The sequence below is a fragment of the Triticum urartu genome, chromosome 2A (genome assembly GCF_056163025.1).
Source record: "Triticum urartu cultivar PI428250 chromosome 2A, HENAU_Tu73, whole genome shotgun sequence".
Taxonomy (NCBI): Eukaryota; Viridiplantae; Streptophyta; class Magnoliopsida; order Poales; family Poaceae; genus Triticum; species Triticum urartu.
In genome coordinates, this window is record NC_141874.1 from 307214812 (window position 1) to 307220811 (window position 6000).

Here is a 6000-nt window from a genome sequence, read left to right on the forward strand (position 1 = left end):
CTGAACTAGCAACTGCATCAAGGTGTTCTGCTGCTGGATCAACTGAGTGAGCTCCGGCGGAAAGGCAAATCCGGGGTCACGTCTCGGAGGCATCTGAGGGTTTAGAAAAGATGAGATATAAGAATAGAGGGGGTCTAAAGAGGAAACACTACCCATATGCACATGAGGCATAAACACACAATTCACTTCAATCAATCAAACAAAGGCATACAATCGATCTAACTATCGCAAAGTGCTCGGACTACTATATTTACATGGTGGACTACTACTACTGATGAGGTGGTCTACTAGAAATATTCTACGGTTGTAGACTCCATGATATCCGCTCCTGCTTCATCCACATAGTCATCATCGCTACTATCTTGTTCCGAGTCGGTGCCGTCAATGATGATGTAGTCTTCCGGGCTAATCTCCTTGGGTTCTTCGTCTTCATCTACTGGTGTCGGGCCTCCCATAAATATTCCAATCTTCTTAATCAGATCGTCATTCTTCTCCACCAATACTTCAATTTCTTCTTCATACTCTTTGCGTGTAGCCTTGAGTTCTTCCTCTAGTTCCTTGATTCTAGTCTTAGCCTTCTTCAGATCTATCATGTCGGCGCACATCTGATTCTCCTGTCGTCGAATGTGCTGGTTTAACTCCTGAATAAAAGCTGCAATTGATCTATCTTTCCTCATGCTGATCATCTCCCAGTGTTCATCTCGGCGCCCACAAATCTGGTAGATAGTATCCTTAAGATCCTTGCGGTAGACTTCTCCAATGCGTCCCATGGTGATGTGAGCTGCCATACTATTTCCTAGACTCCAAGTTGGTGCATCAAAAGAAAACTCTATGGGCTCAGTGACTGGCATGAACGTCCTTCCTGGAACTTGAACTTGAATCATCCAGCGCTCTTCTTCAGGTAAAGTGGCGTTGTAGGTTCCCGTGAAGCTGGGTACTCCTATATTCAGGTATCTAGTGACTTCCTTCAGGTGGCGTCCGAAGGGTGTATCTTCATCTGGTTGGGTGAACTTGTTCCTTGCATCCGCCATCCTAAAGAGTAGAAAAGATGAGAAGTCGGAAGAGAAGAGAGTGAGTAGTGATCTAGGTCTTTAGCTTAGTGGTCGTGTCCTACAGTTAGCGTGTGCTCTGATACCATCTCTGTAGCGACCAGACCTCAAACAGTCTGATCTGTGTGCTCCGGTGTCATCCTTGGATCAGTAATGCTGACACCACACAGTACTCGGAGGATTTATAGCAGAGTAAAAATCACACACTTATTACATTGAGTATCTCAAAAGAGAACTTATTACAATAAATATGGCTTAAGGCCATCTAATAACGATAACAGCGGAAGGCTTGGAAAACAAGTGAGTCCATCAACTCCAACGGCATCACTGAGTATAGAACCACGACCTAAAATTTCCTCAATCGTCGTCTGAAAAGTCTGCAACATTAACGTTGCAGACCGAAAATGGGTCAGCTCATGGAATATGCTGGCAAGATAACACATAGAGAATAATGGAATGCAACAGCTATACTATATGCATATTTGGCTGGTGGAAAGCTCTATGGTTACAGTTTTTGCGTAAAGCCAATTTTTCCCTACTTCAAAGGAATAAAATTAATTACTATCATGGTGGTTGTTCAACATTGAGAATGGTTGACAGCATTCTCAATCCCAATTAAGTAACATCATTAAAACCCATCAAAATTAATTTAGAGTAACATGTTGAGATTCACATGATAATCCAGGTACCAGATACTCAAGATGTCCATAACCGGGGACACGGCTAACCATGATTAGTTTGTTACACTCTGCAGAGGTTTGCGCACTTTTCCCCACAAGACTCGATCGCCTCCATTTGGTTTCTCGCACTACAGGGTGTTTGAGAAGACGGATGACCGAGACACAGTCTTTCAGAAGCGCTAGCACCTTACGATGGATAGACCGGTACACCTACTTTCCCCTACATCTGCTAGTCTACCCTGTAAGAGTTCGCACAACTTAGTCAACTATGCCAGAGCCCATAATGGCTTGTGGCTGCACACGGAAGTTTCTAGTATGAATAATCTCATGATCCCTTTGGGCCTGTGTGGCGGTCCAAAATAAAAACAGGCAAGTCCTGGAAACCCTAGGTGCCTCAATCCACCCAGATGTGTGTTAGGTTGCCACCTTAGATAAACCCTTAATTATCAATCTCACATCTGTCATGGATATCACTCACCCAATCCACGTCTACTAGCATAGCATGGCATAATAAGCAAACGTAGAAGTAACTCCCAAAGGTTTGATAATAAACAGGTAATAGGTGCTACCTCATCTACTTCCCATCCCACAATTTAATTAGATCCTAATCATGCAGTGTGTGAGGATTGATCTAATGCATTAAAACTGGGTTGTAGAAAAGGTATGATCAAAGTGTTACTTGCCTTGCTGATGATCCGCGAAACCCAGAGATTCGAAGTAACAGGCGGCGCACTCCGGGTATTCTATCGCAGACAAACAACAAGCATACAATAAGTACTCATCTAATGCACAGGTAAAACTGAAATAGAAGATCTAACCAGAAAGTTCAACTTAAGAACCCTGCTTTGCAAAAAGAATCAAATCGAACGAAGCAAAAGAAATCAAACGGCGAAAGAAAACAACTTCGTTCTAGTAATCTGGATCTAGGGAAAATTTTACAGTAGAAAAAACATGTTTAAGTTGATTATTCAGAAAGAGGGTTTCGAGATGAAACTCCAGGCGCTTGAATCACCTGATTCCGACAAACGAGCGAAAAGTTATACTAAAACGAAAATCGGATCAGAAATCGCGATCAGAAAATAACCGCGGAAAATCTGACGAAAAAGAAAAACGACGAACAGAATTTTTTTTAAACAACACGGAAAACGAGGCGGCGGCGAACCTCGGGCGGCGCGCTGCTCCGGCGAGTCGGCGGCAGGGCGGCGGCGGCTAGAGGCGGCGGCTATGGGCTAGGGTTTCGGCTGGGCTGGCTCTCTCCCTCGCCCGGGGCGGCGGCTTATAAAGGCCCCGGCCAGGGAGTCCTGGCCGAGTACGGCCCGTAGTCGGTTCCGTTTTTTTTATATATAAATCCGCTCGGAAGAAAAATAAAAAATGAAATACTAAACGGACTCCAAAAATCGCGAAAAATTTTTTGCCGGGTTTCTAAAATCAAGCCCGATAAAGTGAACATTTATCCGGGCCCAAACTACAACTTTGAAAAACGCGCATTTTTCCTAAATTCAAATAAAAATACCGAAAAACTCCGAAATAAATCTTGTTTGATTTTTTTATTAAATCCTCAATATTTCTATATTTTGGGAAAGTCATTTTATTCCCTCTCTCATATTTTTGTAATAGAAATAATTGATGATAAAATAAATAAAATCAAATGATCCTGTTTACATAATTTGAGAAAACTCAAATACGTAAATAACGAAATCCCCAACTCTCTCCATGGGTCCTGGAGTTGCTTAGGATTTTCTAGAATCAAAACCAAAAGCAAAATAAAACATGATATGCATGATGACCTAATGTATAACATTCCAAATTGAAAATTTGGGATGTTACAACAATGTGCTTCATGTTTCATAGTTGAGGCAATGCATATCGCCGCCTGAGAAAAAGACTGCTATGACTAAAATAGAATTGGCAAGGTATTTAACATGTGAAGAGAGACCAGTCAGAATTTTGGATCAGATGGAAAGGGTCACTCATAATAAATCAAGGAAGTTTTACAAAGTTAAGTGGGAGCATCACATAGAGGCAGAATCGACTTGGGAACGAGAAGACTTTCTAAAGGCACAGTATCCAGAATGGTTTTCCCAAGCAACCGAATCTTGAGGAAAAAATTCATCCTAAGTGGGGGATGTTTGTGACAGTCTGGTATTTGCCCTCTTCTCTTTGACTGATTTTCAGTTGGTTTGGTTTTGAAATTTGGAGTTTTGAATCTTTTCAGATGGACTTAAACACTTGGGTCCCCTTGACATTCACCCAAGTGCCTCATTCCCCTCTCTAAGTTTAATTTCTTCTCTGGTTCACCTCAAAATAACATTCTTGAATATTTTTCTTAAAGGAAATTATTCATTTTCCTCTCTAAAACCCTAGCTAGCTCATTGTGCTCCAAAGCAACCCCAATTTTTCTTGCCCACCAAAATCTGAGAAAATTCTCAAATATTCTTTGAACCCTAGGGCACCTTCCTAAGCAAAATTATTTCATCACTTTTTGGAATATTTTTGCTACAGAAAATCTTTTCTGTTCTGGACAGAAATGGGGGTTTCTACAGGAACTACCATTTTACTTGCTCTATTGTGGTTGTATTTTCTTGTGCATCATCACCTTAGTAGATGATGCCCAACCTCCAAAGCCCAGCTCCCAACTCCTAGTAGTTTGACCACAGTAAGCTCTCAAAGTTACTGACCAGAAACTTACCAGGGAGTAGAAATCCATTCTACTGCGTCTAAGCTCAAACCAAAGCGTGGTAACATCTTAATCAACCACGAACTACACGCCGGACATGAAGTTTGGGCTTAGGTTGGCCTGAGGTCATAGTTCACGCGGTGAATGCGTTTGTCTAGGCATGCTGGCATACGGCCGACGCGCTCTGCGTCGTGCCCGAGCCTCTGTTGCGCGCGTGCTTGCTTCCCCGACTGCCAAACCTTGCCAAACTTAGCCACGATCATCGTCCCGACCCTCTTAAATCCCTCCTGGCGCTCGCCGACGCCGGAGCTCGCCACAGCGAGCACGGGCACGGTCCAGCCAACGCAACTGTGCGCTGCGGACTATGTTCGTCGCCACCCTCTCGCCCGTGTGCTCGTCTCCGCCCGCCCACAGTTCCCGCGAGAGTTGCGCCGTCTTCCCCCTCGCTCACTGACGCCGTTTGTCGCCAGGCGCCGTGTCCAGGTGTCCTCTGGCGGAGCCCGAACCGCCCTAGTCGCTGCAGCTATAAATAGAGCCCTCCCCAGCCTCCTCGAGCCTCATCCACTCCACACACACACACTCCACGATCACGTAGAAAGCCGTAGCCCGGCTGGGCAGGCCGCGGGCTGCCGTCACCGAGCTCGAGCTCGCCAGCTATCCCCTCGGGTCGTCTCCGTAGCTCCAGCCCCTCCCAGGCTCGGGCCATCCTTCCAGGGCCTCCGCCGTGCCTCGGTGGTGCCATTCCACACGGTTGGAGCCCCTGGTGTCGCCTCTAGTCGCCGTCATCCTCATCACCAGCGACCTCTGCTTCATGTCGCCGCTGGAGAGGTCGTTTCCGATGCTATCCGACCACCCCTAGGTAACCTATGGGTACGGGCAGGTGCGCCTCCGTCTCCCATTTCGATCCCTTCCTCTAGTTTAGGCCAAGGAGCCCTCCTCGCCGGCGTGTGCACCGGCAAAGCCGCACCGTCCTCCGTTTCCCTCTCCCCATCCCTTTCACCAGACTAGCGGGGCCCGCTAGTCAGCCACTCTATACGTGCGTGAAGCGGTACAAGTGGTGGCACCCGCGAGGTTTACGGCTTCGACGTCACCCCCCCCCTTAGTTCTGTTTTATTTAAATTCAAATCCAGAGAGCTTCAAACAGCCAAAACTTTTTAACCCTAAGTCCAAATGAATTGATTCTTTTTGCATTGTGTTCTTTATGAAGAAATCTAGCTGCTCACCAAAAATGAGATTTTTCTGTGATGTCTAGATTTTCTGGTGAATCTCAGAAGGGTTCTTGATATTTTCTTTTGGTGTTTATAATTGTTTTCAGAGAGTGAATCTTGTCTTGAGAATCACCAGGAGGTTTGTGAACCTCATCTGCACTAAGGCAAGCCACAACAACATTTTCATGGTGCCATTACAATATTTTTGATTTTTCAACTTGAATTAATGATTTAATCCATGCATTTAGATCACTAGTATATAATTTATAATCTGATTGGTTGCTTGTTTAAGTTGATATGCTTAGTTTACAGAAAGTTAGAAGTTAACTAAGTTGGTTAAGTAATCAGAAGTAATAATTGTTATGAGGAAGTAATATGAGTATGGA